The sequence below is a fragment of the Panthera uncia genome, chromosome E1 (assembly GCF_023721935.1).
Source record: "Panthera uncia isolate 11264 chromosome E1, Puncia_PCG_1.0, whole genome shotgun sequence".
In the NCBI taxonomy this organism is placed as follows: Eukaryota; Metazoa; Chordata; class Mammalia; order Carnivora; family Felidae; genus Panthera; species Panthera uncia.
Genome location: NC_064814.1, coordinates 17,270,415 through 17,287,832, shown reverse-complemented (window position 1 = coordinate 17,287,832; position 17,418 = coordinate 17,270,415). Strand labels below are relative to the sequence as shown.

Below are 17,418 nucleotides of genomic sequence, written 5' to 3'. Positions count from 1 at the left end.
ATCATATGATTTCACTCATGTGGAATTTGAGAAACACAACGGATGAACATAAGGGAAGGGAAGGAAAAATACAATAAAAACAGAGAGGGAGGAGGCAAATCATAAGAGACTGTTAAATGCAGAGAACAAACTGAGGGTTCCTGGAGGGGTGTTGGGTGGGGGGTGGGTTAAATGGGTGATGGGAATTAAGGAGCACTTAATTGGGATGTGCACTGGGTGTTATATGTAAGTGATGAATCACTAAATTCTACTCCTGAAACCATTATTACACTATATGTTAACCAACTTGGATTTAAATAACAATAATAATAATAATAATAATAATAACTCAACTCTAGAATATTGTCGGGTGGAGATGAAGTGCCATGGAGAGAAAAAGGCCTCATGGAATCTAATTTCTGAGCGGATTGTTAGGTTGGTGTAACTATTCTCTAAGAAACTGTAATGTTGGATACATGTCATACAGCATTTGTCAAAACCCACAGAAGTGCCCAACACCAAGAGTGACCTTTAACATAAATAAAGGACTATAGTTGATGATAATATATGGGTATTGGTTCATCAATTGTAACAAATGTACTACACTAACGCAAAATGTTAATAATAAGGGAGACTATGGAGTTGGAGGCAGGGTGCGTGTATTAAACTCTATGTACTACCTGCTCAGTTATTCTGTAAATTTAACACTGGACTAAATAAATCAAGTCTTAAAAAAAAAAAAAAAAAGAAACATGCTATCTATATACTGTATGTAAATGAAAGCATTTAAAAAATTCAAAAAAAATGATAAAACTACATATTAAATTGTGTTAAAAATTCTGACAGCATTTTGTGAATATCCTCACTTGCTGTATAGACACAATTTTGATTTGAAAATTTCCAGAATTTTTATCTGTGTGAAGTAGATTTAAGGTATTCTTTTTTTTTTTTTTTTTAATTCAAATTCAAGTTAGTTAGCATACAGTGTAGTCTTGGCTTCAGGAGTAGAACCCAGTGATTCATCTCTTATATATGACACCCAGAGCTCATCCCAAAAAGTTCATTCCTTAATGCACATCACCCATTTAACCCATCCCCCACCCAACACCCCTCCAGGAACCCTCAGTTTGTTCTCTGCATTTAACAGTCTCTTATGGTTTGCCTCCTCCCTCTCTGTTTTTATCGTATTTTTCCTTCCCTTCCCCTATGTTCATCTGTTGTGTTTCTCAAATTCCACATATGAGTGAAATCACATGATGTCTTTCTCTGAATGACTTATTTCACTTAGCATAATACCCTCTAGTTCCATTCATGTTGTTGCAAATGGCAAGATTTCATTCTTTTTCATCTCTGAGTAGTATTCCATTGTATATATGTACCGTATCTTCTTTATCCATTTGTCAGTCAATGGACATTCGGGCTCTTTCCATAATTTGACTATTGTTGATAGTGCTGCTCTAAACATGGAGGTGCAGGTGCCCCTTCAAATCAGCATTTTTGTATCCTTTGGATAAATACCTAATAGTGCAATTGCTGGGTTGTAGGGTAGTCCTAGTCTTAATTTTTTGAGGAACCTCCATACTGTTGTCCAGAGCGGCTACACCAGTTTGCATTCCCACAATGAGATACCACCTCACACCTGTCAGATGTAAGGTATTCTTTTCATTATTTTGCTCACTGACATTGTAGAATTTATTAGAGCAATGAGCTTTGCCAGCATATGATTACCATTCCGATTAAATATATTTAGTATTTTCAACTTTTCACATTACAGCTGCTGAACCCCATTTATTCACAACCTCTGAAGGCTATCCATGTTTTTTGTTACGATAATCCAATTGTTTTTCATCGCACAAGCAGAAACTGTTTACTGTATTTTGTACTTTTCTTGCACAGTGTAAAAAGATACTCTGGGCTGGGCCCTATAGCAGATGTTCTGGGCTGCAATTCGTTATCTGTTTCGTATCTTATTTGTTCCCACGGATTCTGTATTCGATTGACTAGTGCTCCCCAGACTTCATATCTGTCCAGAACCTTAGAATATGGGCTTACTCGGAAGTGAGGTCTTTGCAGATGTAGTCAGTCAAAATGCAGTCGTACTGGTGTCCTTACAAGAAGGAGGCTTTGTGATTCTTCACAGCGGCAGGGTCTGGCAGGGGCTCTGGTAATTTTGTCTGTTTTCCAGTTTTCCTGCATCCAGGATGGCCTGGGCTGCTGCTGAGAAGGCAGCCCCATCCCTGGGTGCAAGAATGATTTCAACTGACCCCCTAACCCCTCCCAGGGAAGGGGCTGCTGAAGATTCTGGGGTGGGTAGGAGGAGTTCACAAGGCCAGATGCAGGCCTTGCCCTCCTTCTCCTGATTCTTCTTGGACTTTCTTCCATCTGTCCGCAGCTGGGAGCAAGCGACTTTGGTGTCCATGCCTGGACTGAGCTGGTGACCTCCCAGTTGTGGGGGTCACCACTCAGGAACTGCATCATGTGACTGAATTCACCAGGGTCTGCCTCTGAATTTGCTGCACACTCATCTAGAGTCTCTCGAGAACCCATGGGGAGGATCTAGCATGTACTGAGCTCTTGCTAGCCAGGGGTCGGTCCATCAGATGGACCAGCTCCCTGCGTCCACGTAACACTGTGAGTTGTTCTGTTTCGAGAAGGGAAAAACCATTCGGGAACAGACGGATCTAAGTCTGCAGCTGGTCGAGGCAGATCTGGGGTACTAACCAAGGTGCCTGGCCATACCTAGCTATGGTAGATTGTAGTAAGAAGACTAAACCACATCTCCCTCCTCCCCTACCTACGATCACTGGGGAACACAGGCCCATCCTCAACAGAAAACTTACTTCAGCAAATGTCAAAACATTTATCTTCTTGGAAGAAAGTTGAAGGGGCTTCTACCACACCTGCTAGCATCAGAATCCCTGCATCCAGAGCTGTGTCGTATAGACCTAGAAATTTCCCTCTCGATCTACACGTGTGCCAAGTGTAGGCACAGGGCATCCCTGCAGTTTTGCTTGTAATCGTGAAAAACTACAGACACTTAAGCGCCCATCGATTGGAAACTAGTTATTTAAATGATAGGCATTCCTTACAATGGTATGTTTTTTGACATCCTGTTCTTTTAAACAGTTTTGCTGAGATATACACACCATAAAATTTAAAGTGCACAGTTTGGGGGTTTTTAGTATACCCACAAAGCTGTGCAACTATCACCACAATCTAACTTTAGAACGTTTTGGGGGCACCTGGGTGGATCAGTAGGTTAAGCGTCAGACTCTTGGTTTTGGCTCAGGTCATGTTCCCAGGATTGTGGGATCGAGCCCTGTGTAGGACTGAGTGTGGAGCCTGCTTAAGATTCTCTCTCTCTCTCTGCCCCTTCCCCATTCACACCCTCTCTCTCTAAATAAATAATAAAATGAGAATAATTATCGTTAAAAAAAAGAGTATTTTTATTACCCCAAAAATGATTCCCATACATAATGAGATCTTTTGGAGACATTTTTAAAAAATAAGGTGATTCTGTATGTATATAAATGAAAATATATTCATAATGGGCAAAAGGTGAAAAAAAAGCACATTGCAAAAATGTATAATATTATCCAGCGGTGCCTGGGTGGCTCAGTCAGTTAAACATCCCACTCTTGGTTTTGGCTCAGGTCATGATCTCATCATTCATGAGTTCAAGCTCCACGTTGGGCTCGGCACTCATAGCACAGAGCCTGCTTGGGATTTTCTCTATCTCGCTGTCTGTCCCACTCGTGGACAAATACTCTCTCCCTCTCTTTCTCTCTCAAAATAAATAAATAAACATTTTAATTTACATAAATTCTTTTTTAAGTTTATTTATTTATTTTGAGAGAGAGAGAGAGAGCACGAGCAGGGGACAGGCAGAGAGAGGGAGAGAGAGGGAATCCCAAGCAGGCTCTGCACTGTCAGAGCAGAGCCCAGCATGGTGGGGCTTGATCTCAAGAACTGTGAGATCATGACCTGAGCCAAAACCAAAAGTCAGACACCTAACTGACTGAGCCACCCAGGTGCCCCAATAAATAAACATTTTTAAAAATAAAATAAAAACTAGCAGTACCTGGGTGGCTCAGTTGGTTAAGCATCCGACTTCAGCTCAGGTCATGATCTTGCAGTTCATGAGTTCCAGCCCCATGTCAGGCTCTGTGCTCATGCTCTCTCTCTCTCTCTCTCTCTCTCTCTCTCTCAAAAATAAACATTAAAAAAAAATTAAATTAAAAATAAATAAAATAACATGGTAAAAATGGTAAATTAAAAAAAGTTATCCTATTTATTTATTATAGTATGTATACTTACATATATATCTTTTTTTAAAGTTTATTTATTTTGAGAGAGAGAGAGAGAGAGAGAACACAAGCGGTGGAGGGGCAGAGAGAGAGAAAGTGGGGGAGAAAGAATCCCAAGCAGGGATTTTGTCAGTGCAGAGCCCAATGCAGGGCCTGAACTCATGAACAGCAAGCTCATGACCTAAGCTGAAACTGAGTTGGACGCTTAACCTACTGAGCCACCCAGGCATCCCTATGCTATATTTTTTAGAAATACTTAAAAAAAAAAAAAAAAAAAGATTAACGTTTATTTTTGAGAGAGAGAGAGAGACAGAGACAGAGACAGAGACAGAGCATGAGTGGGGGAGGGGCAGAGAGAGAGGGAGACACAGAATCCGAAGCAAGCTCTGGGCTCTGAGCTGTCCGCACAGAGCCCCACACGGGGGCTTGAACTCACAAACCCAACCGTGAAATCACGACCTGAGCTGAAGTTGGACGCTCAGCCACCTGACCCACCCAGGGGCCGCTATGCTATATTTTAATATAATTTTTTACATCAATGATATGTTTAGAAACAAATAATAGCCAAGAGTGACATAAGTACTGGAGGTGTCCATTGATAACGAAGTGCTTAGAAGAAGCTACTGCTGATAAATGTGAAGGTAAAAGAAACGATTTTTGTGCCTAACCTAATCTTCCATTAGATGGCGCCATTGTCAAAGGTCTGTAGTTTGAAATGGGCAGGGGAAGGACAGGTGGCACCCATTAACTGTTTCTGCCTGCAACCACGTTGTTTTTGTTATTGCTTGCTTTTCTTTTAAGGCACAGGGTGGGGCTGGGGGTGGGGGAACAAGTTAAATCTCCCTTCAGCTGTGTCCTACTATTTCAAGCCAGAGGGGTCAATGAAATGAATGCTTATTGAAGGAATTTAGTCATTAGAAGAAAAATACAGTCAGATGCATGTAAAGACTGACAACTAGGAACGAGTTACTTTCCCTCGGTCCTGTAAAAAATTCACTACTGATAGCCTGATTATCAGAAGTGCAAAGGGCTGTTTGCTCCTTTGGAATTTTCCGTAAATCTGGGCAGACTGGGGATTTCTACTCTTTCACCATCAACAGCCCCTCCATTATTTTCATTCCACAAATCTCATTAGTGGGATGATTTTATCCCAAACGGCATTAGCTAAATGTTAATGATTTTTCTATTTTGTATTTATGTGTGTATGGATTTGATTGATTAAAGTTTCTAATGGACAGGGAACAACCTTGCCAAGATGATACAGTTCCAGCTAAAAACAGGACGAACTTGAACTGGGTGGTAAGAACAAAAGCCCTTGGGTTGGCCCCTGACCAGCCATGGCACCGTGGGTGAGTTACTGTTAGCTGCACTGACGTAGGACCGGGCCACAGTGCATGTAAAATCATTTAGTGCACTATGATAAAGGGCAGTTACTATTACTGGGTTTTTACTCAGCGTGTGTCACTTCATCCACAGGCAGCCTTCCTCTACCTGTGGTTCTGGCGGCGCAGCTTGGAGGGGCAGCAGGCAAGAGACCAACCCTGGAGCTGGGAATGTGTTTGCAGAGAACCAGCGGAAGGGTAAAGTCCTCCTGCCGATTATCCCTGGCTGGCTTCCTCGTGATTTATCGCTATGGAAACTGAGCTCTTTTCCTCTTCGCTGGCGGCTGCTTGGGGGCTTGCTCAGAGCTCAGAAGTTCCTTCCTCTTTCCTGTTGCAGAAATGCCACAGTGACCGTTGTCCAAGAACTTCAGCTCACACCTGAAGAGCTGGATCTTGGGAAAAACAATCTCATTTGATTCCCCAGGGGTTGTGGGGGCCTTCTGGGTAAGCGGAGGCCCGAGAACAATGCAGCCTCCGGGGCTGAACCAGGCCCCCGCTTTTCCCCTTCCTTCAGCTTTCCTAGCTGCGTTTAAAAAATGGACTTTCAGGCAGTCGCAGGTAGTATTGTGTTAACGGCAGAAAACTTAAACTCAAAGTCCCTTTGTGTGGGCAGAGCCTTTCTACAAGGGCCAGGCAGATGTGATCTATGGGCAGCGCAGGGTCTCTTCCACGGCAAGTGCCTACCCACTCGCGGAGACCCCCCCACCCCCAAGAGCAATCTGTTCTTGGAGGGTAAGGCTTTGCAGATGGAGGGCAGATGCGGAGGGAGGAGGGGGGAGAGGCAAATGCCTGGGTGATTGGTATTTAGAGGGCAGGCATCCTGTGTCATCACTTCCACATTTATGTGAGTTTCAGAGGTTGTCACCTGGTGCTTGGTGACAGCTGGCTCTGCTGGGGTGGGCCCAGCACTCAGGCCATTCTTCAGAAGCCAGCACCTGGCTCAGAGCACCCTGGCCCTGGTATCACACACACTGTGCCAGGTTCTTGATGTGAGGACACAGGGCAGGTGATGAGTGGGGACCCCAGAGACAGTGAAGGAAGTTCCCTGGCCAGGAAGGAGTTCTTGAGACACTGTCAGGCTCATCAGGCCCTTCTGTGGCTGCCCGGGTAAGTCATGGCCAACCTCAGGGGCCGTCTCTGTAAGCCAGCTTAAGGGATGGCATTTTGGCCTCATCTATGGGGGAGGAAGAGACTAAGGACACCGTACATTTATCCTTTCACTGTTCCAGAGGTCCACGTGAGGATAATTTTCTGGTGCAACTGATCATGAAATTATCTGGGAGGGAGACATCCCACTTAGGAGCTGGGGCATTTTAGTGCATCTCTAGAATAATGTTCAACCCCCCCCCCCCACCCGCTTTACCTCCTTGAACATCCACGATCTTTCCTAGGTCTCAAAATGTTTCTGTTCACTTTCCACCTAGAATGTCCCATTATTTGGAACATGTTTGTTCCTTGTCACCCTGGGAGAAGATTTCCGAGTTTTTTCCAGGTTGGAAGTAGCAGTGTGAACATTCATGTTTTATTTTTGTCAGTGGAGTGGCCTGGACCCCTAGATCCCAGGAGGGCCCCAGCATTAGGGAGAAGATGGTAACAGACGTGGTCTTGCCACATGCCTTCAGAGCAGCTCAGATCACCTCTTCCTTTTAGTACAAGAAAAGGAGCCTCTTGGAGGAGAGCATTCGGGTTCTCCCTGATTTGCTCTGTGCCGGTGGGACCAGCAGAAATGGAGGACCCTCGGGGCACCTGGGTGGCTCAGTCAGTGAAGCGTCCAACTCTTGCTTTCAGCTCAGGTCATCATCTCAAGGTTTTGTGGGTTCAAACCCCGAGCGGAGCCTGCTTGGGATGCTCCCTTTCTCTGCCCCTCCCCCACTCGCACTGTCTCTGTCTCAAAATGAATAATTAAACTTAAAAAAAAAAAAAAAAGAAATGGAAGGTTTTCACGTAATGCTCAGCTTCCCTGTCACCACCTGGCGTCACTCCACACAAGACCCAGGAGAACTGGAGGGTGGAAGGCCATAGCATATTTTCCTGGAGATTTGCTCAGTTTGTCGTTAATAGTTTGTTCCTTTTTATTGCTGAAGAATATTCCATAGTATGGATATACCGCTGCTTAACCATTCACCCATGGAAGGACATCTGGGCTAATTCCAGCTTTTTTTTGGAAAAGTTGGAATTATAAATAATTCCAGCACAGCTGCTGTGCACATTCATGTACAGATATTTGTGTGAACACATGCTTTTTTTTTTTTTTTTTTTTGAAAGAGAGAGAAAGAGAACACCAGCAGGGGAGAGACAGAGAGAGAGGAAGAGAGAGAACCCCATGCCCAGGCTTCATGCCCAGGGAGGAGCCTGATGCAGGAATTGATCTCACATCTGAGAGATCATGACCTGAGCTGAAATCAAGAGTCAGACACTTAATTGACTGAGTCACCCAGGTGTCCAACATGCTTTTTATTTCTCTGGGCAAATTGGTGTCTTTTTAAACAGCTCTCATTAGATCTCATGGTTCCTGAGATCCAGCTTGGGACTCTCTCTCCCTCTCTCTCTGCCCCTCCCCAGCTCATGCTGGCGCACGCATGCGCTCTCTCTCTCTCAAAATAAATAAACATTTGGGGTGCCTGGGTGGCTCAGTCGGTTGAGCGTCTGACTTCGGCTCAGGTCATGATCTCGCGGTCTGTGAGTTCGAGCCCCACATCGGGCTCTGTGCTGACAGCTTGGAGCCTGGAGCCTGTTTCGGATTCTGTGTCTCCCTCTCCCTTTGCCCCTCCCCTGCTCATGCTCTGTCTCTCTGTCTCTCTGTCAAAAATAAATAAACATAAAAAAAAATTAAAAATAAATAAATAAACATTAAAAAAGTAAACAGCCCTAATTAAAGCAGGTCATTGAGGTTTGTGAGGGATCCATTTAGAAAGCCCCATGTGTTCTCACATTCTCAATATTAGAAATGTTTACACGGGCTCCCAGCTTGGTCCTAAATCACATGAATCTCATGTCTGTCTATTAGCACTGTTTCCTGTGCATATTCTCATACCCTAACTTGGCTGGCTTTTTTATTTGTATGCATCTATTTATTTTAATTTTGTTTAATCGGGTAGTGAAGTTATAAAGAAACAGGAAACAGCAAGACAGTTGTATAGAACAAATTGAAGGATTACATCCTAGAATAACCTTGGTAAATAAATATTTTATACTCTGTGTTCTTCACCTTTTTCACACTCTGACCTCTTTGGTATTTGTTCAAAGCTGAAGATTTTCCTATTGTGGGGCATTTCAAGAAGTCCTGAAATGTTTTTCTTCTTCTTCTTCTCCTTCTCCTCCTCTTCCTCCTCCTCTTCCTCCTCCTTCTTCTTCTTTTGATTTTTTAAAACTAAAAAAAAAAATTGTTTTTCAACATTTATTTATTTTTGAGAGAGAGAGAGACAGAGTGCGAGCAGGGGAGGGGCAGAGAGAGAGAGGGAGACACAGAATCCAAAGCAGGCTCCAGGCTCTGAGCTGTCAGCACAAAGCCCAACTCAGGGCTTGAACCCATGAACCGTGAGATCATGACCTGAGCCGAAATTGGACGCTTAACCCACTGAGCCACCCAGGCACCCCTGAAATGCTTTTCTTCTAGAGGCATTTGTACAAGGAGTTCAGGCCTTGGAGTCAGGCATCCAACACTCCAACAGACTTGACCACTTAAACTGACTGTGGGACCTTGGGCAAGCATACTAACCTCTCTGAGAGTCTTGTTTGTCTCCTGAAAAACCCCTCTCCAAGTCAATTAGCAGAAACCCCTCTCCAAGTCAATTTAAAATAAGGCAGGGCTTCACTGGAGGTTGTTTGAAGGGGACTTAGAGGGGAGAATCCCACTTCCCAGAGAAAGCCCCAGTACCGAGGCCTTTCCCTCAAAATCAAGTCCAGGCCGGCCCTCTCAAAGTCAACCAATCAGTCTTGCTCTGCCTCTCTCACTCCCAGATGGGCTCCTTTCTTCTTGAGTTTTGTGTGGCACATCCAGAACTTTTGTTATTCTGCCACCCTTGCTGGCTTCACATGAGACTTGAGCTCTTGGGCTACATTTTGTTTTTGCTTTTGTTCCTGTCCTGCTTGCTGTTTGAGTGGTCAGACAGATCTGCTCAAGTTTCTACAATGAGGACACAGATGCATGTTCATTGTTGCATGGCCCTTCCTAGCATCCAGCCAGAACTGTGACTACCCCCCCTCCCCCGCCACAATCAACAGAGGCCACTTAACCACGTTCACAATGACAACAGCTTTCTTCTTTCCTTTCTCTTTGTGTTTAACTTTGGCAATCAGCAGGAACACTGCTCTGACCCACCAGGTGTTGGTTTTGACAAATATTTGCCTTCTTAGTAGCTTATTTATCAGTAAGATGAAGAGATGTTCAACAGGTACACGTTCCCCCTGGAGAGGAGAGTGGCTTACATGGCCGCTGAGTCCCCGGGGGAACTGGCCTGCACACTTGCTTTCTTGCTGGAGGCTGTGTTGCCCAACGTTGGCCCAGAGGGTACTCCACAGCCCTCTAGAAACATGCCCTCCCTCCCTCAGCTGTCTTTAAAAACCTTCCCAGGGGCGCCTGGGTGGCTCAGTGAGTCGAACGTCCGACTTTGGCTCAGGTCATGATCTCACGGTTCATGGGCTCAAGCCCTGCTTCGGGCTCTGTGCCTACAGCTCAGAGCCTGGAGCCTGCTTCAGTGGTCTCTGGGAACTAAGGTCAGAAGTTTAACTTTGTTTTTAATTTTTTTTAATGTTTATTCTTGAGAGAGAGAGAGAGAGAGAGTGACAGAGCATGAACGAGGGAGGGGCAGAGAGAGAAGGAGACACAGAATCCAAAGCAGGCTCCAGGCTCTGAGCTGTCAGCACAGAGCCCGATTCGGGGCTCGAACCCAGAACTGTGAGATTATGGCCGGAGCCGGTAAGTTGGCCGCTTAACTGACTGAGCCGCCCAGACGCTCCTGATTAAAAACTCTCCTGATTTAATTGTCCCACAAGTCGCAGATTGCACATACTTCTCCACAAGGGCTTCGGGACAGACCTGGCTAGATGTCTTGCTAAAATCGAGGAGCCCTGTACCTACAGGATTTTATGGTTTTGACAATCTAGTGACCCTGACAACAAAAGAAACCAGGTGCAACTGTCATGACTTATTTTTAGAAGAGCCTTGTCGGTTTCTGGGCATCTCCAACTCTTGCCTGGAAGCCGCAAGTGCTCTCTGCCGACTCCTGTAAGAGTTCTGATGTGATCTGCACCTGTCTGTTGTCGGTCCTTGCACTGGGCACTCCTCCTGTTCTGCCTACTTCATGACCCAGGCCGTGTCTAGCCCTTAACACCTGGCCTGACCCTTCCGGGGCGTGACCTTCACAGGCGGCTCTATCAGGCCTGGCCCAGACTCCCCATCCTCCACCCTTCCCTGAACTCTCAACAGCTGAGGTCTGGGCCCTCTCCCTAATTTCATTTATTTCAACAAGGACTTTATTGAAGCTCTATACACTTCTTGATTGAAGTGTGAGCCATCATAACTCACTAGGAAAAGATTGTAGGGGATGCATAGACACAACATGAAGTTTTTACATACCTAAGAAATAATCTGCTGGAGCTTTATGGAGGGTAGATGTCACGGCCCCTGTCATCTATGGTTTTAGGATTCCCTATCTCCCGCACCTTTTTTGTTTTTGTTTTTGAAGGAGAGAGAGAGACAGAGCATGAGCAGGGGAGGAGCAGAGAGAGTGGGAGACACAGAATTCGAAGCAGGCTCCAGGCTCTACGCTGTTAGCACAGAGCCCGATGCGGGGCTGGAACCCACGAACCGTGAGATCATGACCTGAGCCGAAGTCGGACGCTCAACCGACTGAGCCACCCAGGGGCCCCTCTCCCCCACCTTTTAAACTCAGGCCATTTTGGGGGTTTCAGGTTAGATACTGGAAGAGAACAAGGTTGCCCTTACACTTGCAACAAGGGGAGGCCCAGCCCAGGGATAGCACAAACCTGCCTGGCCAAAACAGTGGAGAGGGGAAACCTCTAAGAGGCAATGTGTTAGCAGGAGCTATTAGTTCCTGTCAAAGCAGGCGATGGAGGGATCTGCTGAGAACTGAGAACATCCTTGTGGCTCAGCTCACATCGTTCCCGGCTTCTGCTTTCTCCGCAGCTCCCCCAACCAGATTTCCTGTTCAGACCGAGGTGATGGTTGGTCATAAGAAGCCGACCTACACTTCTGCTGGCCCCATGAGAAAGGACGAAGCAACACATGCACACTGGACTGGGAGCCACCCCGGTTGGTAATGTTTTAACTATTTCTAAGTGCTTTTCTCTCTTAGATCCCCAGAGCCTATGTGTACAGAGAACAAACTGTAAAGGGATGCTTGTGAACAGCAGCCGTCAGCCAACATTCCTATCTCTCACCTTCTGTGTTTTCTGCTACTTCTCTTCAATCTCTAGTAGTAAAATATTAGGAGAAGGGTGGATTTCTAGAGCCTAATGCTGTGGGTTTAAGAAGACAGTTTGGAGAAATGGCTGCCACCTGTCCCCAGGCAAAATGAGGCTCTGGCACCCATCGAGATGGGAATCTACAGACACTGATGGGGTGACATGAGGAATGGGGACACCGTTCCTGCTGGAAAGTCCGCCAAAAGAGGGGACTACGTGCCATGAAAAATGTCCTTAAGTTATAGACAGTGGGCTTAAAAATAATCCCTGCATACAGGCAGCTGCCTGCTGAGTCCCACGTGCAGAGGAGGGAAACTGCCCAGACCTCCCCCTGATAGGAAGGGGCTCAGAGCTGGGAGCCCGAAGAAACTTGGGGCTCAGTTACAATCTCAGCCTCACTGCCGGTAAAGGGCTTGTTGGGGTTGAGCAGGGAACCTAATCAGTGTTTGTCAGACTGCTTTTCGAGTACATTTTGTATTTGCTCAACAGCCAACTTGAAAACAAACTTCTGGATCAAAACCTGATGATAAGCTGGAAACTGCCTGTACTTTAAACCGAAGTCACTCTTTGTATCTAAAATTCGTTCTACTGATCTCTAGATAAACCATGACCATTCCCCCCCCCCGCCCTGCCACCCCCCACCCCTGCCCCGCGCACACTCCCCAAGAGTTGTTCCTGGCAGGGTAATTTTTCCTTGAACTTAAGATAAACCGATTAGGGTTTCCTCTTATTTTAGTGAAGTTTACTGCGTCTTGGATAGAAAGGACAACAAAGGAGAGTGAAGACAAAAAAAAAAATATTCTCTTATTTATTATTGTTATTGTTACCACTGCTGCCTGGATGGTATTGAGAGTGATCACCCTCTAATGGAGCTATAGTTTGCTAGTACTTCTGGATTTGATCAAGGCACCTATGATATCGTCCTGAGGAAGCCTCACGTCCTCATGGAGATGGGTGGGATACATGACGGCAGAGGAAGGGGATTTGTAGCTTGCTGAACATTTATATCAAAAGAATTTTGATTAGGATCAGCCTGGGGCAAATCTGTAGAGTGCTGTAGGGTTGTATCTTCACTCCCCTACTGAGTATTTTTATTAATGACTTGGATGAGAACCCTGCTGACCTTCTGATAAAATCTGTGGATGATCCAGGGGCACCTGGGTGGCTCAGTCGGTGGAGCGTCTGACTCTTGATGTCGGCTCAGGTCATGATCAGGATGAAGCCCCGCGTCGGGCTCTGCACTGACAGTGAGGAGCCTGCTCGGGATTCTCTCTGTGGATGATTCAAAACTGGGAAGAAGGAGTCAGAGGATAGTCAATTGTCAAGAAGATGGATAAAGACCCTGGTTGTAGAAGTAGATATCGTTTTTCCGCTTAGACTGATGGGGAAAACCAGAGAGAAATATCCAGGGAAGACCACCTCTGGCCACCTCATTTTCTGTCTTCTGCGGGGAGCTTCTCCCAGCACGCCTGACTCTTTGTTGAACCGTCTGTTGATAAATCAGCCTCCCGACCCCTCGAGGGCAGGGCCAGGACTTTGTCTTTCCTGGTGTTTAGCAGGGTGCCTGCTTGGGATGAGGCCATCCCTCTGCAGGCACATCTTTGCTGTTTCATTAGGTGGGGACTCCTAGAAGACACTGCCCTCCTGGTCCTGGGCCGGGCCTGGAGCAGAGCATTTCTGACCCTCCCTCCCATCTGCAGCCCCACTTAGTGCCTGTTTTCCCTCATGTCCCTTCAATAACTTGAAAAAGAAACGCATGGGAAACTTCACTGCTTCAGCCCCCTGAACGTTCTAGCGTTTCTGCACCTGACTCTGGTTTGGCATAAGTGTTCCTGAAACAGAGGGGGTCCCGAGTGATGGTTGTCAGGTAAAATGCCGGATGCCCAGGTACATCTGAATTTCAGATAGCCCAAATCATTTTCTAGTCTGTCCTGTGCAATATGTGGGACGTACTCCTATTACAAAATGACTTGTTGCTCTTGTGAAATTCAGATGTAAGTCGGGGTCAGGCATTTTTATTTGCTAAAGCGGATCAGCCCTACCAGGGCGGCCTCTCAGGATGCCTGGCCCAGCTCATTTCCAACCCAAACCACCACTCACACAAGAGCATGCAGACCCTTCAAACCACCCCTCCCCCCCCATACACACACACGCTTCCTCCTTCACTCCGATGGGCTCCTCAGTCCCTGGTCTCCTCCATTGGGGCCTTGGGCCTGCACCCCGCTCGGGGCTGCATCTTGCCTCATCGGGCTAGGGGCAGACGCTGGCTTTCTATCAGCTCCCACTTAGTCTAGGTCAGCCTGAGGCCAGCCATGGAGAGCAAATCCGCTCCTGTGGCCCATGCATCGCCATCGTACATGATGACTCTTTACAACCCATCTGCCCTTCCAGCACATTCCCTCATTTAGCAAATATGTACGCAGGGCCTCCTACATCACAGGCATTGTGTTGACTGCAGGGACACTGCAGTGAGCCCAACAGACCCACATCTGTCCTCACAGAGCTGACAGCCTAATAGGGGCGACACCTCCTGAGGCTCACACAGGGACACCTGGGTGGCTCAGTCAGCCAAGCGTCTGACTTTGGCTCAGGTCATGATCTCGCGGTTTGTGAGTTCGAGCCCCGCGTCAGGCTCTGTGCCGACAGCCCAGAGCCTCGAGCCTACTTCGGATTCTGTGTCTCCCCCTCTCTCTGCCCTTTCCCTGCTTGCACTCTCTCTCTCTCAAATAAATAAACATTAGATAAAACTTTGTAAAAAATAACAGTTTGTGGAGATGTATTTCACACACCATACCATTTAACTTTTTATAGTGTACAATTCAGTGGTCTTTAGTCTATTGACAGAATTGTGCAACTATCATCGCACTCAACTTTTAGAACTTATTTTTTTAAGTAGGCTTCACGTCCGGCACAGAGCCCAATGCAGGGCTTGAACTCACAACCCTGAGATCAAGACCTGAGCAGAGACCAAGACTTGGATGCTTAACCAGCTGAACCACCCAGGTGCCCCACCTTTGAGAACTTTGTAATCCCTCCTACGAAGAACCCTCATACCCATTCAGAGTCACTCTTATTTCCCTTCACTCCCCCGGCCTTAGGAAACTACTAAGCTACTTCTCTCTAACTATAGATTTGCCTACTTTGGACATTTCATATAAATAGAATCATATACATGTGGCCTTTCATGTTTGGTTTCTTTCACTTACCATGATGTTTTCAAGGTTCATCCATACTGTAGCAGGTATCAATCCTTCATTCTTTTTTCTGCCAAATAATATTCTATTGTATGGATATATCACTTTTATTTATCCATTCGTCAGTTGATAGAAATTTGAGTTCCTCCTGCCTTTTAGGTATTATTCGTAATGCTGCTGTAAACGTCCACATACAAGTATTTGTGTAAGCGTGTTTTCATTTCCTTTGGGTGTATATACCTAAGAATGGAATTGCTGCTGGATAATATGGCAATTCTAGTTTTTAAGCTTTCCAACATGGATGTATCATTTTACAATCCCACCAGCAATGTCTGAGGGGTTCTAGTATTTCCATCCGCACCAACATTTATTAATGTCTGTCTTTTTTTTTTAATTTTGGTTTTACCCTTTTTATTTTATTATTAGTTTTTATTAAATGTTTATTGGGGCGCCTGGGTGGCTCAACCAGTTAAGCATCCAACTCTCGATTTCAGCTCAGGTCATGGTCTCACGGTTTGTGAGATCGAGCCCTGCATCAGGTTCTGCTTTCACAGTGCAGAGCCTGCTTGGGATTCTCTATCTCTCTCTGCCCCTCCCCCCATCTCTCCCGCCCCCACCCCCTTCTTACCCAACACCGCTCCTAGCTTTTCAGAAGAAGCACTTCCTGAGTTGTTGTTTTGTTTTGTTTTTTTTCCTTATTACAGCAGGCAGTTTTTTCCTGTGGTTAATGAATTGCTGTGTTACACATTTGTGTGATTTTCCTGGTATTTGGGCAGACGCACAGCATGTAGAAACCACTCTGTTCTCCTTCAATTCCCTTTACCGAAAAGAGGAAGAAGGGAACAGCACCGTAAGGAGAAATATAGTTTCTTAATTAGTTACCAAACAGCTAAAATAGTTTCTGGAACTTTTTTTTTTTTTTTTTTTGATTATGGAGTCCACTGAGGACAAAGAGCTAGAAAGGGAGAGATACGTGAGGGCCACACACATATAAAAAGCCACTGAACTGACTATTTTTTTAATGTTTATTTTTGAGAGAGAGAGAGCTTGCAAGCAGGAGAGGGGCAGAGGAAGAGGGGGACAGAGGATCTGACGCAGGCTCCGTGCTGACAGCAGAGAGCCCAACGTGGGGCTTGAATGCATGAACTGTGAGCTCATGACCCAAGCCGAAGTCTGATGCTTAACTGACTGAGCCACCCAGGCACCCCTTAATTGATGGGTTTTAAAAAGCGGAACTAGAAAACATTCCATTTATATATTTTTAATTTTGAATAAGACATTCAGACTGTACAGATAAAGAATAAGGAGCCTGATCATCTTTTCGATGGATAAAATAAATGAAGGAGAGTATACAGTCCAGTTCTTACATCATAGCTGGGGGAAGAGAGGAGGAAGAGATTGCTGGATAACTAGAAAGAGTGGGTCCCATAGAAAGAGACTAAGAGGGAGGCAGACCCATAGTGAGTGGGGGTGGGGAGGCTCTCCTGTGAAGGATCAGCCTCATGTTGACTTGGCTCCCGGGGGGCCTCAGCACAAGTCACCCTGTAGTATTGTCTGGGCCGGGGTGGTGGGGACAACAGTCATTCCAAATAATGTCCAGCACCCAAGGCACAGCTTTTATTTTAGACTTTAATTTCTTAGTTTGATTTTTAATAGGTAATACATTTACATGACTTTAAAACTAAAAAAGACACGAGGTTTCTAAAGAAAAGCACACCGGAAACTACAACAACATTGCTGTTTGTCAAGAGGTATGCTATGTCTGTGGGCCAGAATACTCTAAGACTAAAAGGTCACTTCTCCCCACAATGCTTTACAGGTTCAATACCTTCCAGTCAAAATCACAGAAGGCCTTTTTTTAGACAGAGATCAAAAAGTTGATTTTATTTTTTTATTAAAAAAAATTTTTTTTAAGTCTTTAATGTTTATTTGTGTTGAGAAAGAGACAGAAAGCAAGCAGAGGAAAGGCAGAGAGAGAGGGAGACCCAGAATCCGAAGCAGGCTCCAGGCTCTGAGCTATCAGCACAGAGCCCGATGCGGAGCTCGAACCCATGAGCTGTGAGATCATGACCTGAGCTGAAGTCGGAAGCTTAATCGACTGAGCCACCCAGGTGCCCCTGATTTTATTTT

The 17,418-nt window shown here is 45.6% G+C and overlaps 1 protein-coding gene across 10 annotated transcripts in view; it reads left to right on the top strand.

The window, feature by feature from the left end:
* Positions 1–6,537: 6,537 nt before the first annotated feature.
* The window catches only part of PECAM1 (platelet and endothelial cell adhesion molecule 1), a 74,061-nt gene continuing 63,180 nt past the window's right edge, over positions 6,538–17,418 (top strand). For 5 of the 10 annotated variants that reach the window (XR_007459313.1, XM_049637658.1, XM_049637657.1 and 2 more), the window contains exons 1-2: positions 6,541–6,775; positions 11,817–11,942. The gene's annotated coding sequence lies outside the window, so the exon portion shown is untranslated. Of the gene's footprint in view, positions 6,776–10,248; positions 10,385–11,816; positions 11,943–17,418 lie in introns of those variants that run through there. The other 5 variants (XR_007459312.1, XM_049637653.1, XM_049637649.1 and 2 more) reach the window with 5 other exon arrangements.